Source organism: Octopus sinensis, linkage group LG1 (genome assembly GCF_006345805.1).
Source record: "Octopus sinensis linkage group LG1, ASM634580v1, whole genome shotgun sequence".
Classification (NCBI taxonomy): Eukaryota; Metazoa; Mollusca; class Cephalopoda; order Octopoda; family Octopodidae; genus Octopus; species Octopus sinensis.
This window is the reverse complement of record NC_042997.1, coordinates 11,164,806-11,181,636: the sequence shown is the minus strand read 5'-3', so window position 1 is coordinate 11,181,636 and position 16,831 is coordinate 11,164,806. Positions and strand designations below refer to the sequence as shown.

At 36.5% G+C, this 16,831-nt stretch overlaps 1 long non-coding RNA gene across 1 annotated transcript; it reads left to right on the top strand.

The window, feature by feature from the left end:
• The first annotated feature begins 263 nt into the window (after nt 1-263).
• On the top strand, nt 264-5,547 carry LOC118765972. Its single transcript, XR_005001891.1, has 2 exons — nt 264-524; nt 4,069-5,547. It is a non-coding gene; the product is annotated as an uncharacterized LOC118765972 (long non-coding RNA).
• The last annotated feature ends 11,284 nt before the right edge of the window (nt 5,548-16,831 follow it).

Below are 16,831 nucleotides of genomic sequence, written 5' to 3'. Positions count from 1 at the left end.
TCCCAGACTGAACCCGAGACCACCTGGTTGGGAAGCTAGCCTTTACACCGTCGCGCCTGCAAACAGAAACACAAACACGCATGCACTCGCGCGCCTGACCTATAAAATTTAGGTTCAGCATGTACATTGATCTAGGGCTCAGCGAGCCATAGAAAATCCGTGAATATTTGATGGGGGACCTTCCTAGAGAAACCCACCTCGCAGTTCTCTTGAAGTGCGAAAGGACATCGTCCGGCATGTGGGTGAATGTCGTTTGTTTTTTCTGCTTTACAAAATTTATTTTAGAGGCCTTGTACACACACTACACATTACCACACACACAACACACACTTGCGCACAGAAACACTTGAAATGATAAGATTATCATAGTAACACATTCGGATGAAAAGATCCAGCAAGGCGCAACATGGACTAATATTCGACTGATAACTAATTTTCTGCGTTACCGATACTCGCAGGTTAACCTCGAAATTATTGTTATAATTGTAGAGAATGTATCTTCTGTTATCAGTTGCTGCAATACGGTACGTTGGAATAAGTTTCACTTTGCTAAATGTCATGAATTAAAACGTCATCCGATAGTATCGGCATTTAACTGTATACATATATAAATACTCACATGCATAGTATATATATATAATGTGTGTACAATAGATAACATCACCTTAGATATTTTCTATTGTCAAACATAATAAACAACCTTTATCGTTGTTGTTGATGGTGATATTTTAAAATATTTGATTTTATTATCGCTTTCTTTTAATCTTTATTTGATAACATAAACACCGTTTTTTTGTTTTTGTTTACTTTTTTCTACAGGTAGTTCTGTAGTTGGGATTCGGAATATCATTTGATTGCATTTTTAAAAAATCCCTGATTTGTTGTTGGCTGATCTACACATTATCGACGAAAGATTGCCCGAAAATTCATTTCAATTGTCGGTTATTAGTGAACCGTCATCGATAACTTGAACGGAATCGAATTAAATTAATTTTTTAGAGGGGTGTGAAAGAAAAAAAAAAAAAAAAGAGAAGCTTTTTGTACAATAATTTTAACATGATGTGTTCCTGTTTCTTGTTTGAATCGTAGTGGATATAAGGCGTTGCGTCCGAAGATAAACTAAATTTGTTTCGTAACTGGCTACAGTTGTTGTTTGTTAGCTCAGGTCAGCCATGATCTTGTGGATCTATGGTCAAAAGCGTTCTAGCCGTGGCCATCTCAGTTTTTCTGGGACTGCATTATCTAATGTCTTTCTTATTTTTAAGACGAAGTATGCTTAGGGAACAATTTGGCTGCTATTTCTAACTGCTCGTGTGACCACATAGAGGCTCACTTGGCTTTAGTTTGTGCAGCTACTGGAAGATATTGTTCTTGACCTATGAATGTCTTGTCTTCCATTCTACTGAATAATAGTAATTGGTTCATAAACTTAAGAACTCTTTACTACTCTCCCAAACCTATGTATCTTCTTTCTGCATCGTTATGCTTCGCATTATTTCTGAATTTGTCTTCCCTAAAACTGTCCAACGCTGGAAGTACAAACTTAGAATAATTGAACCTGGGTACTAATTTTTTTCTAACATAAGAAGGTTCTCGGGTTGTCAAACTAAAACTGATCCTTAGTCGTAATTAATTGGAGTGGATAAAATACCACTATATGTCCTATTGTTGGTATTGGTGAAAAGAAGAAGAAAGAAACTAATGAAAAATTATTTTTACGTGGTAATAAATCAAGTCAAAAGCAGAATTTTTAGTCTCGGATAAAATTCTTTGTGGTAATTAGTTACGCTCTGAGTTCAAACCCCACCAAAGTTCGTTAAAATAAAGAGTAAATTTTGGCAAGTACACCCTCATGCGTTTCACTAAGGAAAAAACCCACAAAAAACTTCGGATTTTTTTAGAGGAATCATATACCCTGACCTCCTGATGTGCCGTAAACCCCTTATTACATATTAATTCACATAGTACCAACTAGTAAATATATATTTAATAACGAACCATGTAAGCCACACTCTCTTTTACTTGTTTCAGTCATTTGACTGCGGCCATGCTGGAGCACCGCCTTAAGTCGAGCAAATCGACCCCGGGACTTATTCTTTGTAAGCCCAGTACTTATTCTATCGGTCTCTTTTGCCGAACCGCTAAGTGACGAGGACATAAACACACCAGCATTGGTTGTCAAGCAATGCTAGGGGGACAAACACAGACACACACATACATATATATACATATATACGACAGGCTTCTTTCAGTTTCCGTCTACCAAATCCACTCACAAGGCATTGGTCGGCCCGAGACTATAGCAGAAGACACTTGCCCAAGATGCCACGCAGTGGGACTGAACCCAGAACCATGTGGTTGATTAGCAAGCTACTTACCACACAGCCACTCCTGCGCCTGTCGAAAACGTATTTCTGTATAATGTGAAATTTCCGAGGAGTCCACCCCCGCCCGCCCCCGTTTTCCGGACCAAAAAAGTGTTTTGTGACATATTATGAGGCCACCGTAATTCATTCAACGAAAAAAAAAAAAATTCCATTGATTCAGGGAGGGGAGGGCAGTTTCCCACCCCACCTTTTTTTCCAAACAAAAATAAGGGGCTTGCAGCACATTAGGATGTCGAGACATTTGAGTCCATGCACAAAATCCGAGGTTTTTTTTCTTAGAGAAATGGGTGTGGGTGTGTACTTCCCAAAATTTACTAAATAAAGTATTAGTCAAATACAAAGATCGATTTAATTGACTGTACCTTCTCTCAAAATGTTTGGTATTATGACAATGTTAGAAATTGGTAAATTCAGTCAATGGATGGTACTTCAACATAGTTTCAACCAACTCAATGTTGCAGTGAGGTCCTCCCCTATATTCTGCTATATTTAAGATGGGTTTTCACATGACTAAAATATTGTAAACCATAAGGCGACTAGTAAGGTGAGTTGTCCTAATCACATGGCTGGTAAGTACTTGAGGGAGTCAAGGCTAAAAATCTTCAAGTAGTCGTTCTGTTTGTGAACTTCTCAAAAGCTTTTGACTGGGTACACTGAAGCAAAATAGACCTCAAGAAGTAGCAGCAGTAGTAATGATACTTTATAAGAGCTAAACTACAATCACCTAATTAAGACACACCAACTTATTTGGCATCAGTGCAGATAGATGCCTAGCAAAGTGATATGCTTTCATTGTTCCTTATCTTATACCAGGACTATGTCCTTCATATTTTAATTGACAAAATTAAAGAACTCTGTTTCACTCTAACAAAGTTCACCCTCCTCCTTATCACTCAACTACAATGCAAAGTATGCTGATGATATTGCTCTCTTTAAAGACATCTGCATGACCTTAAAAAAGCACCCAATATGGATTTGTATGTCAATTCTACAAAGACTATATCTCTGCTATTATCAAGAAGGCTTAATAAGGAGAATTATATAAAGCCTTCTAAAATGTAGGCTTCTTTGTATATTTAAGAAATGATATCATATCCCTAATTCATCTCTGCAAAAGAATGGGCTGTTCTTGATGGCCCTAGTATCATTTGGAAGTCATTGTTACCTGATGACCTTAAGAGATAGGTTCTGAACAGTGGTGGAATCATCTATTGTATGGGTCCACTGCTTGGACATTTACTAAATATCTGATGGCAAGGCTTACACCTGCTGTTGTAAATATCTCCTGGTAAAAACATCCTGCCAAACAAAGACTGTTTAGCAGTCCTTTCACAATCATGATGTCTTTGGATAGAGTTGTATACAGTTTGCTGGATATTGCTGGAGAGATGTATGCTGAGCAAGGACCCATTAGTGATATACTGCTTTGGACATCTTGATATGATAAACATCATTCAGTCACTCACTAAAACCTTCATGAACTAGCTCTGTACAAACATGACCTCGCCAATGCTATGAGGGATTATTACTATTTCCATGTACTGTGTGTCCATGTGTACATATATTTTTGTGTGTGTTTATGTGCACACATGCAGAGAGAGAGAGAGAGAGAGAGAGAGAGACACACACACACACACACATCTTAAAGCTAATTTTAGTATTTTTTTTCTTTTATTTGCAGGACTGAATTTCTATTGATATTTTGGCTGCTGTTTCTAAATCTCATCTCTTTTGGAATAATCATAGTAAATCTCCAGTTAATGGAAGAAGAAAAGAATAATGCTCAACAAATATACGTGTTCTATGATCGTACAGAAGAGTAACTAATGGTCTCCGCATGATCCTTGTCTTTCAAAGAATTAAATACAAGTTCTTAGAACCAAGCATTAAACATGAAAACAGATAAAGTAGTTGCCCTTTCATCACATAAGGTCACTGACAGTTTAAAATCAAAGTTTTTCCAATGGCTACATTTAAAATACAATTGGTGGCACAGTTTTACAGAAACGTATTACATTATCTAGTTTTATAATAATGCAGTATTTTTAATTGTGCTGCTACTGTCAAGTTTTCAGAGTGGAATTATATATTACATGTGTGATCCTAATAATCTTTTGCCCACTTTATAAACATCTGCTCACACACAAACAAACACACATGCTATATTTATAAATGTAGCATGTCACATGACTTTTATTTTATGAGATTGATATTCATGATTACCTTATGGTTCTCTTCTGTTTCAGTATTCACAATATACTATTGGCAAAAATGGTGAAAATATGCATAATATAAACATGAATTTTGATGAAAATTTCAGTGGCAGGTCTCTTAAAAAGAAAGCTGTCAAAAGACTGTCAACTTATAAGCTGGAGTTCTTAAACTAATTAATATAACCATTTAGTTGTAGTGACAAAGTTATGCAATCTGAATGAAAATATAACATATATATATATATTCAGCACAATAATCAAGCATTCCTAAAGCAAAATTTCTTTTCAAATGAAAACTTTATGGAAAGATTTTTTCCTATATGTTTAGTTTTCCTTTTTTCTTTTGTTACTTTGAAAATTAAGAAATTGGTAAACAAATTTTCAATAATTCTAAGTATCCTAGGTGTTTGAATAGTGGCCTTATATATGAAAATGTGCTCTTATACAAATATGACTAGGAAATCTGTATTTGATTATGTACCAATATGACATATTCGTATACACGTGAGTGTGTGTTTGTGCATATGTGTGCTGCTATACTCTATTATAGAATATATCTATAGAATAATTTTTTCATCCTGCTGTATTTATCAGTGATTGTAAACAACATTTCTGCATATAGTCATGAACAGAAAAAGCAGAAAACAACGTGACATACATTGATTCATTTCTTCAATTCTTGAATTAGGATTTCATCAGCAGCTATGGTCATTTTACTGTCCATGAACATTGCTTATAAAACCCACTATCATTAGGTGGTGTACAGTTGCTGATAAAAAATGAATTCAAAGATTAAAACTTAGCATGTCTAGATCTTTTCTGCCTTTCTCTCTACAATATTGCATGCACACATCTGTTGTTTACAATCGTGAAAAAATCTATAAATACCTTCCATAGTATAACAGAACAAATAGCAATGAAATAAAATGCTGTTAACGCACCACTAATTTAATTTCTCTCTCTCTCTCTCTCTGTATGTGTATATATGTACGTATACATGTGTGTATGTATGAATATATATATATATAATCATCCTCCTCATCATCACCATTTAACATCCGCCTTTCATGCTAGCATTTGTGGGATGGTTTGACAAGAGCTGGCCAGGCAGTACTCTGCACCAGACTTCTGTAACTGTTTGGCAGGATTTTTACAGCTGGATGCCTTTCCCAACACCAACCACTCAGCAGAGTGGACTTAGTGCTTTTTATGTGGCACAAGCACAGGTGCGGTCAGTTTTGGCAAGGTTTTTACAGCTGGATGCTCTTCCAAATGCCAACCACTTTACAATGCAGACTGGGTGTTTCTAAGTGGCACCTGCACTGACAGGGTCACCAAGTATTTGCAAGACAGAAAAAACTCTTGAGAGGGGGAGGGGCATTAAAGGAGGTGATCTTGTGTTGGATGATGAAAGGTTATAGTGAGGCAGAGAGACAGACAAGTGTCTTGCTGTAGAGGAGATACATGGTTACCTAGCCAGAGAGAGAGATCAGGAATGAAGACCGAAGCAGGTGTGCTGCTGCAAAGGAAATACGTGGAAGTGCAGGAGAGAGAGAGAGAGAGAGGGAGACAGCAGGATAGAGATGATGGTGGCAAAGTGCCTGGCATACACAATGATACAGTGAGACAGAGCATGGGTGGAACACACAGGTCAGAAGCTAGCAGAGGGCTAAGAGGACAGGTTTGGGGAGTGGGAGGTAAACCTAGTGCATGAAGTGGAAATGTTAGGAAGAGAAGAGATGTAGAGATGTAGTTTGGTATGTTGTGGTAGAGTGTGTGAGAAATTTTGTTAAGTGTGGGTGAAACACTGCACTTCTAGAACTCAGTTTCGCTGATGTGGGTGGGTCTTCTCAAGAACTTCATATTGCTAGACATCTTGGTTCATTGTCATTTCCTTCGTGAGGCCCAACATCCTGAGATTGGTCCTTACCACTTCATCTCACGTCTTCCTGGGTCCCCCTCTTCCGTGGGTACCATCTACTTTCAGTGATCAGCACTTTTTTATGCAGCTGTCCTCATTCATACGCATCACATGTCCAAACCTATTTCTTTATTACCCACAAGGGGCCAAACACAGAGGGGACAAACAAGGACAGACATAGGTATTAAGTCGATTACATCGACTCCAGTACGCAACTGGTACTTAATTTATCAACCCCAAAAGGATGAAAGGCAAAGTCGACCTCGGCGGAATTTGAACTCACCACGTAATGCAGAGGAAATACCACTAAGCATTTCGCCCGGCGTGGTAACGTTTCTGCCAGCTCGCCGCCTTCACATGTCCAAACCAACGTAGTCTTCTCTCTTGCATGCTACATTTGATTCCTCTTATGTCCAACTTTTCTCTTAATACATTTTCACTCTGTCGTACATGTGCATTGATGTTGCACATTCAATGGAGCATACTACCTTCATTTCTCTCTAGTCTATGCATGTCTTCTGCATTCAGAGCCCATGTTTCACTACTATGGAGTATAGCTGTTTGCACACAAGCATCATATAGCCTACCTTTCATTCTGAGAGACAGCCCTTTTGTTGCCAACAGAGGTAATAGCTCTCTGAACTTCCTCCACCATTGCTAATTTGGTCACCTAGGTAACAGAAACTATATATATATATATTCAAATGTTCTAGTTTGTTGGTTAAAAAGGAAGAGATTGCTTAATGTTTTATTCTCACACACACATGTATTTGATTATATGTAATATATAAATATATATATTGACAGGAAGGACTTTAATGGCAGTAAGAACATCCTACTGTAAAAATAATGCCTTAATAATAAGTATTTTGCTAAGTCATGTTAGAATATAAAGATAGATGTTAAATTAAGGAATGCATATACTTTTATATATTGTGGGTTTAAAATCCAATGCCTCTTAACATCGCCAACCCCATTCTATTTATATATTATAATTATTATTTTTGTAATTACAGAACCCAACAGATTTACATACTACATCCACATGCTAACTCAGATACCATTACCTCAAACAAAAATGTCTTCCTTCACGTAAAGAGCAAAGGGTAAAGACTATGAGATAACACTTAGAAAGCTCCCCTTCGAGGCACAAGTCTGAGCAAGGTTGTTTGTGGAAGGCCAGCAGTCGCCCATGCATACTGGTTTCCCCCCTTCATGCTACCAATGTTGTCCAAGGAAAAGGCAAAGGCTGATACAGCTTGGCATCTGTGACATCGCAACTCATTTCTACAGCTGAGTGAACTGGTGCAATGTGAAATAAAGTGTCTTGCTCAAGAACACAACACACAGCCTGGTCATGATTGTAAGCCTGATGCTCTGACCACTGAGCCATGCACCTTCACTCCTTTAAATAAATATGAATACAAATATAAACAAACCCCTCCAATAAGTAGACTACATCACACTTCTGAGTTAAAGAGATACAACTTCCATTTAACAAGAATCTTGTAGTCTGAGGATTCCTTCCAGAGATAAAACTACTAGTTATAGTGAAGTAGGGAATTTTTCATTATCCACAATAAAATCATTACACTACAAATACATTGAAATTTGATGTAGTTGTATGTAGTACATATTGCTTGTATAGGGTGTCATCAATAACAATCCCAAATGAGTTGAAGGCTATTGCTGAGTAGCTCAAAGTAGTTGAGTCCACTATTCAAATGTGTAGTACACAAAGCTATCAGATGCATATCCTACATCATGAGAAGAAGGTGGTTTGTGTCCAGCAGGACCTGAGAGAACTTTTATCATGTGACCTTCCTAATATCATGTGGTTTCCAAGCTCTCCTAATTTGAATCCCCTGAATGCTTCATCTGTGGCATTGCCATGGTGGCAGCGACTGAACATAGCTAAGGACTTGAGTGGCTTATGTTAAGAGGGACATACATGCAGAGAAACTGAAATTGAATTGCACAATACACACACACATAAAACATATGCAGGTAGAAGACTGGATTCCATAACCATGAGATTACAGTTTTCAATGTATCCTAATTTAAGATAGTAGAGTGTGATTTTAAGATAACTTGATTACTCTTACTCTTTTACTTGTTTCAGTCATTTGACTGTGGCCATGCTGGAGCACCGCCTTTAGTCGAGCAAGTCGACCCCGGGACTTATTCTTTGTAAGCCCAGTACTTATTCTATCGGTCTCTTTTGCTGAACCACTAAGTGACGGGGACGTAAACACACCAGCATCGGTTGTCAAGCAATGCTAGGGGGACAAACACAGACACACAAACATACACACAAATACATATATATATACATATATACGACAGGCTTCTTTCAGTTTCCGTCTACCAAATCCACTCAAGGCATTGGTCGGCCCGAGGCTATAGCAGAAGACACTTGCCCAAGGTGCCACGCAGTGGGACTGAACCCGGAACCATGTGGTTGGTAAGCAAGCTACTTACCACACATATCTAACTGATCATACATCCACACAAGGCTCTTCAGTTGGCATAGGCTTCAAGTAAACTTTTGTTTTGTTGTATAATCCAGGTCAGTCATAGTTGAAAAGCTATGGTGAAAGATATCTAATTTTGACAGTCTCATTATTTCTATATCAGGAACGAAATTATTTAACATAGTCTTTATTTAACCCTTTTGATACCAACCCACCTGAGACTGCCTCTGTTTTTATGATAGAAAGTTCCTGTTCTAGAAATGATCTTCATTAAAACCTTCCATCATGATAATTTATGTTCCAAATACCAGCTTAATAATGAGAAATTTATTTTTATTAAATTCTCTTCATTATTTAAAAATTTGATTTAGAGGTAATGTATTTCAACAGAAATATAATAACCGGTCAGTATATTTCAAGAGAAATGTGATAACAAAACAGTTAGGAGTATGAATTTGTGAGAGTTTTGGCTACTATCTGCAGCTGATTGATTGATATCTACAATACGTCCATTCTATCATTTATGTAAATACATAGATTTCAGACAAATCTAAAATATGCAAAAGATGGTGTAAAATTGCATAATAACACAATAAATATTTTAAAATATCTTTTTTCTTTTTGGTATATATTAGCAAAATATTCTCATTTTAGTAACTGTAAATATGTATTATAACAAATTATGAAGCCATTTGCAGACAGTCAAAATAGTTTAGCTGAGAGAGAGAGCTTTACAGTTCTTGAGTTGAATCCTAGGTTTATGAGGGTTTAGTTTTTTTCTTGGAATTATTACTTGTCAAAATTATTATAGTTTGCCTTACTTAGTAAAGGAGGGTGGTAGAAAGAGAGGTTTCCATGACATATATACATATCAACATGTAATCATTGAAATGTATAGATATAATGTATCTGCCTGTCTCTGTCTGTCTCTCTATATATATATATGTGTGTGTTATGTGTGCATGCACACTTCTTCATTTGGATGTCCAAGTGGAAAGTCAAATGCACTTAATACATCTAAGATTGTTTATTCATTTATTCAAAGGTGATGATTCATACCTGCATGAGTTTCAATGTATACCTATTATATCATTATCATCATCATTTTATGTCTGCTTTCCATGTTGGTATGGGTTGGAGTGTATATATATATATATATATATATATATGTATGTATATGTTATATATATATATATATATGTAATATATGTATATAATATACATGCACACATGTACATCTAATGTCTTGGTACAAGCTTGTTTACATTTTAAAAAGTAGTCTTTTGTTTGGAATCTTAGGAAGCAAACTTTGAGGACCTAATGACTTATTAAGTTATTTGAAACCACCCATTCTTATACCCTTCCTAAGCTGCCACAAACTCTTGGTGAGATTGAATACATATTGATATGATTCTGTATATTTATTTATACATAGTATACCTGTACTTGCTTTTTCTGTGTAAATCACTGCCTATGAATTTTACTTAGTCTCTTTCTCTTGACAGTAACCTTCATTAGAGTAGATTACAACATTATTCTATTTATTTTATATGACAGAATATTAACATGAATTGTTTCATAGATTGATTCTATGAGTATTTTATCCAATTTTTAATAGTTTAACATTTTTTTAGTTCTATTAATTATTATTTCATTAAGTAATTCTGTTCTCTTATATATATACCCACAAACAGATGTGATGATTTCTATGTATGTATATATGCACATGTTTATGATGGAAGTGCTTGAATGGACAGTAAGTATGCATATATTGTAAACTGAACTTTCTATTTTTTAACTGTATTTCGGTTTTAAAAGAATGATGCAGGAAAATGTCTGTCTTTGCTTTATCTATGTTCTGAATACTATATTTTCCCAGGCCCATATTCTAAATGTGATGTAATATGCTTTGCTGTTTTTTTTCTTCTTGTTTTTTCTTTTTTTTTTCTATTCCCCTTACATCATCTTCCAAAATATATGTGTTTGGTATATTATTTAATTTGCAATTACTTGCATCTTTAAATCTTTCTTTTTTTGTTTTGCTTTAAAAAATTACAAAGAAAAATGCAACTTCAAACATAAAAGTAATATATATTACTTTTACAAAACCTGGTGAAGAAACTCATAAGAAGGTTTAATATTGTCAATGCATGAGACTAAATACAACTTATTGTTCAAAATTTCAGTGTGATTATCAAAAGTAAAACAAAAAATCTGTACATGGTATTTTTTCAGTTGTGATATTTTTATGTACATATGTAACAATACTACTACTAATAAAAACTATTCTGTAAATAAACTGTTTAAATGATAATGCAATGCTAAGATGGAAAGTTTTAGCATACAAATATGGTTGTGGATTCAATGATATTTTTTATTCAAATTTGATGTCTTTCAATATTCTTGCATTATTATTATTATTATTTTTATTATTTTTATTCTATTAAAAAAAAAAGTAACTATATTTGCTTTATCTAATAGATGTCAGGATAAAAATTTATAAATAAAATAAACTAAAATAGTTTTTACTGCAAATTTTTAATTAATATTGTAATAATCTGGCATTGATGTGTGTGTGTGTGTGCAAAAGACTGTACTGGCACTGTTACTTGATGTGCATATGGAGGGCGTTAGTTTGTATAACTAACACCCTCCATATGCACAACTTGTGGTTGAGGGTAACTTACAAAAACATAGGATAAAGTGGCGAAAATCTATCTCAAGAAGCTGGGCATCATGGAAGATTTGACAAAGAATTACGTGTGTCATTACATAATTACAGAGAAGACTTGCTCACCTGTGCAAACAGAAGAAAACAGACATCAATATGTAGTAGTAATTGTGATATATGATGTCTACATTTGGGTCTCTCAACCGTTATGTTTCTGTTAAGTCTACATCTGCTGCACTTCCTTCTTTCTTACCCCCTCATCTATATACCACTCTGTCGCCTTATCAGTCCCTCTTCCTTCTGTTACACTGCTTATACTGTTTTCTATTCAATCTCCTTACCAACATGTTGCTGTCTATCACTGTTGCTTTTCCATTACTCCCACTGAAACCATCCTCTCATTTCTATCCCTCTGTTCTTTTATTTTTCAACCCCATTTGAGGGCCGGTTGAAAAGTTCATAGGTTGACCCCACACACTTCTATCAGTGTCGCAGTGCTTGGATTCCATTGCTCAGAAAAGACATCAGCAGTAGATATGACACCATCATCACTGTGATATTGGTTCCCAGCCATGTGTTTTGCATGTTGGGGAACAGACAATAGTGAGGGGCCAAATCAGGATAATAGGGAGGCCAATCAACCATTTCAAAGCCACAGTCATGCACAGCAGCCATTGAAACTAACAACTTGTGTGTGCTGGATCATTGTTGATGAAATAAGACACCCTTTTCGTCAGATTTCCCTGGCGTTTGGTCTTGATAGCCTTTAGTAACTTTCAGCAAGTTGGTATAGTACTTTCCATTGATGGTGTGGCCCTTTTGAAGATGATTAATAAACATAACCCCTTTTGCATCCCCAAAAATTGAGAGCGCAACCTTCCCTGCAGATGAAACAACCTTGGCCTTCTTTGAAGCAGGCAAGGAGGTGTGTTTCCACTACATGAATTGTCTCTTTATCTTTGGCTCAAAGTGATGTAGCCAACACTCATCCTGGGTTAGGAAATGTTCTAGGAAGCCAACTGGATCCACCTCAAACAATGTCCAATTTTCCTGTGATGTGATCAGCCTGGTGTGCTTTTGATCAGGTGTCAGAAGACGTGGCACCTGCTGAGCAGAAACCATCATGCTAAGTTCATTGTGTAGAATATTCTTAGTTTTCTCATGAGTTATGCTAATAGCGTTGGCTATTTGATTTATAGTCAATTGTCGGTCATCCATCACTATATGGTGAACATGATCAATGCTTTCAGTGGTGGTGGCAGTTGCAGGATGTCCAGACCTTGGGTATCTTCAAGACGCTCCCTTCCTCTCCTAAATCCAGCTGGTCAATGTTGCACAATTAATAGAGCTGGAGCATCATCCCCTAATGTAGCAACTGAGTCAGCATGAATGTCCTTGGGGGCTAAACTCTTTTTCTGCAGGTACTTGATAACACCAAAATACCAAATTCTGTTCATTTACAGAAGTTGCTGCTAGTTATGTTTGAAGTCTTCCCTGAATAGTCAGATGTCAGTTTACCTGGGAAGAAACAATGCACTTATTAATTAGATGTGTTGAAATTAATGCATGCAAGATTTCATAGCTCTAACATCACTCCTTCACAATCAGCCTAGGAACTTTTCAGCCCCTGCTTTTTCTCTCTCTTTCATCCTTTTGCTTTAGTTTTCTCTTTATCAGTAATTTTTGTTTCATTCACTCTCTCACAGTTTATTTGCCTTTTAGTCTTGCATGGAACAAAAAATATACCTAGAGCTGATAATCTGATAAAATGCATCCAGTACTTCATGTAAAGTGGTTAGCAAACAAAGACAACATTGAGTGAAGAGGACTCTCTAGTCATGTTGAGTATATGACAACCTTTGTCATGTTGATGCTGTAAAGTAGTTGTTGTTAGAAAGGTATCTAACTATAGAAACGATGCCAACATAGAACATGAGCAGCATGTGGTCCCTAACTTATCTAGGAGGGCAGTAATGCTAAATAACCTGTGTGTGACCCATCCAGCATCAAAAGTTGATGTAAATTTATATATAATCATCATTTTTAACATCCACTTTTCTGTACTTGCATGGTGTAGATAAAATTTATTGACAGATTTTCTGCAACAAGATGCTTTTCCTGATGCCAACCGTTATTTATTTCCTAGCAAGGTAATATTTGCCCTAATCCTTTGAAAATGAACATTTCACTGACCAGACATGCTTTCATGGTAGATTGCACCCAAACACCAAATATGAACATACATATATATATATATATATATATATATTTGTAAAAAAGAAGTTTGAAAATGCTACTATATAAGATAGATTTTAATTTTCTTAAAAATTTGACATGTTTTGGTTCTTCTTGAAAAAACGAACCTTATCAAAAATATTTATAAAAGTTAAGTGTAATAAAAAAGTTCATAATTGTTTCTTACTAGTCTCAACAGAATCCACGAAGTGGTTTTTTGTGGGGGAGAGCATAATAGCTGTCTTGTGTGTTGACTAAAGTTGGGGAAATGACCAGTGACCAAAATAGCAGTAGTATATATATATGTATATGAATATATATATATTATATATATATATGATATATATATATATATGTATATGAATATATATATATATATATATGTATATGAATATATATATGTATATGAATATATATATATATGAATATATATATATAGATGTATATGAATATATATATATAGATGTATATGAATATATATATATATATATATATATATATATATATAGATATATATGCATATATATATATATATAGATATATATGCATATGTCACTGGTCACTCTATGAGCAGACTTCACTGCTTTAATATATATATTTTTTCTTTTACTTGTTTCAGTCATTTGACTGCAGCCATGCTGGAGCACCACCTTTAGTCAAGCAAATCAACCCCAGGACTTATTCTTTGGAAGCCCAGTACTTATTCTATTGGTCCTTTTGCTGAACCGCTAAGTTACAGGGAAGTAAACACACCACCATCGGTTGTCAAGTGATGTTGGGGAGACAGACAGAGAGACACAAACATATACACACACATACATATATACAACGGGCTTCTTTCAGTTCCCGTCTACCAAATCTACTCACAAGGCTTTGGTCGGCTCGAGGCTATAGTAGAAGACACTTGCCCAAGGTGCCACACAGTCGGAATGAACCTGGAATCATGTGGTTGGTAAGTAAGCTACTTACCACACAGCCACTCCTGTGCCTATATATATATATATAATCAAGGAATTCAAGATGGGTTGGCCTTGGGAGTTCCTCTATGCTGATGACCTGGCCCTCATAGCAGAATCACTACCGGAACTAGAAAAGAAATTTCAGGTGTGGAAGCTAGGTTTACAATCAAAAGGCCTTAGAGTAAATGTAGCAAAGACCAAAGTTATAGTAAGCAGGAAGGCAAATTCATCACACACCTCCTTATGTAGGTGGCCCTGCTTGATCTGTAGAAAAGGTGCGGCCGCTGCCAGCCTCCCCTGGCACCTGTGCTGGTGGCACATAAAAAGCACCCACTACACTCACGGAGTGGTTGGTGTTAGGAAGAGCATTCAGGTGTATAAACACTGCTAAATCGGCCTGAAGCCTGGTGCAGCCTCCTGGCTTCCCAGACCCCAGTTGAACCGTCCAACCCATGCTGGCATGGAAAACGGACATTAAACAATGATAATGATGATGATAATCATCATCATTTAACATCTGTTTTCCATTCTGACATATGTTGGACGGTTTGACAGGAGCTGGCCAGCTGAAGAGATGCCCAGGCTCCGAGTCTGTTTTGGCATGGTTTCTGTGGCTGGATGCTCTTCCTAAAGCCAACCACTTTACAGAGTGTACTTGGTGCTTTTACACAGCACCATCATGGGTACATTTTTGAGGCACTAGTACAGGTGCTTTTTATGTAGCACCAGTACCTGTGAGCCTGCAAAATTAGGAATTGGAGAGGGATGCAAGGGACAAGCCTCTATGCAAGGACAACCATGCTTTTGTTTAGCTTGATGTGTCTTTTCAAGCATAGCAAACTGTTATCCTCTCTGTGAGTTCCAATGTCTGTAGATCCTTTCTTACCACTTTGTCCCACATCTTCCTCTTTATTTTTTATTTGTTTCAGTCATTTGACTGTGGCCATGCTGGAATACTGCCTTTAGTTGAGCAAATCGACCCCAGGACTTATTCTTTGTAAATCTAGTACTTATTCTATCGGTCTCTCTTGCCAAACCGCTAAGTGACGAGGACGTAAACACATCAGCATTTGTTGCCAAGCCATGTTGGGGGGACAAACACAGACACACAAACATATACACACACACACATATATATATATACACAACAGGCTTCTTTCAGTTTCCGTCTACCAAATCCACTCACAAGGCTTCGGTTGGCCTGAAACTATAGTAGAAGACACTTGCCCAAGGTGCCACGCAGTGGGACTGAACCCGGAACCATGTGGTTGGTAAGCAAGCTACTTGCCACTCCTGCGCCTATTCATCGTGATCGTTCGATGATGTAGGGCAGCGAGTGGGGGCACCGCCTCAAGTGGCATGGTGGGGAGCCTGTTTTTTCCCTGCGAGTCACACCAATGCGGTCGTAGCTGCTGCCGCCATGCATCTCTGTCTAACCCTTCTACATGTCTTCTCTACAATTAGAGATCAGCACCTCTTGAATCAACTGTCTTCATATATATATATACACAAACACACAAGCTTCTTTTAGTTTCAGTCTACCAAATCTACTCAAGGTTTTAATCAACCTGGGGCTATAGCTGGAGACACCCAAGATGTTACAACAGTGGGACTGAACTCAAAACAATGTGAATGTGATGCACACTTTTTAACAACATAGCCATGTTTGCATGTATATATATATATATTTAGTTGTACAAAGAGGAGAAATCACATATTATGAATATAATTTATTGATTTAAAGTTGATTTATTTCAAAACTTCTCTGTTTCTTTTTATGTGCAATCCATCAGTTAATAAAATTATTGATACGTGAACTTGGTTTAGGGCTTCAGAATCATAGAATAAGCCAAATTTTTCAATTGGTTTGGCAATAATATTGATGAGAAAGGGATTAGAAAATGTCACTGCATGGTATTAATGCTCTGTTGATTGTGAAATTAATCTCTGTAGAATTGGTTAATTAGTCCT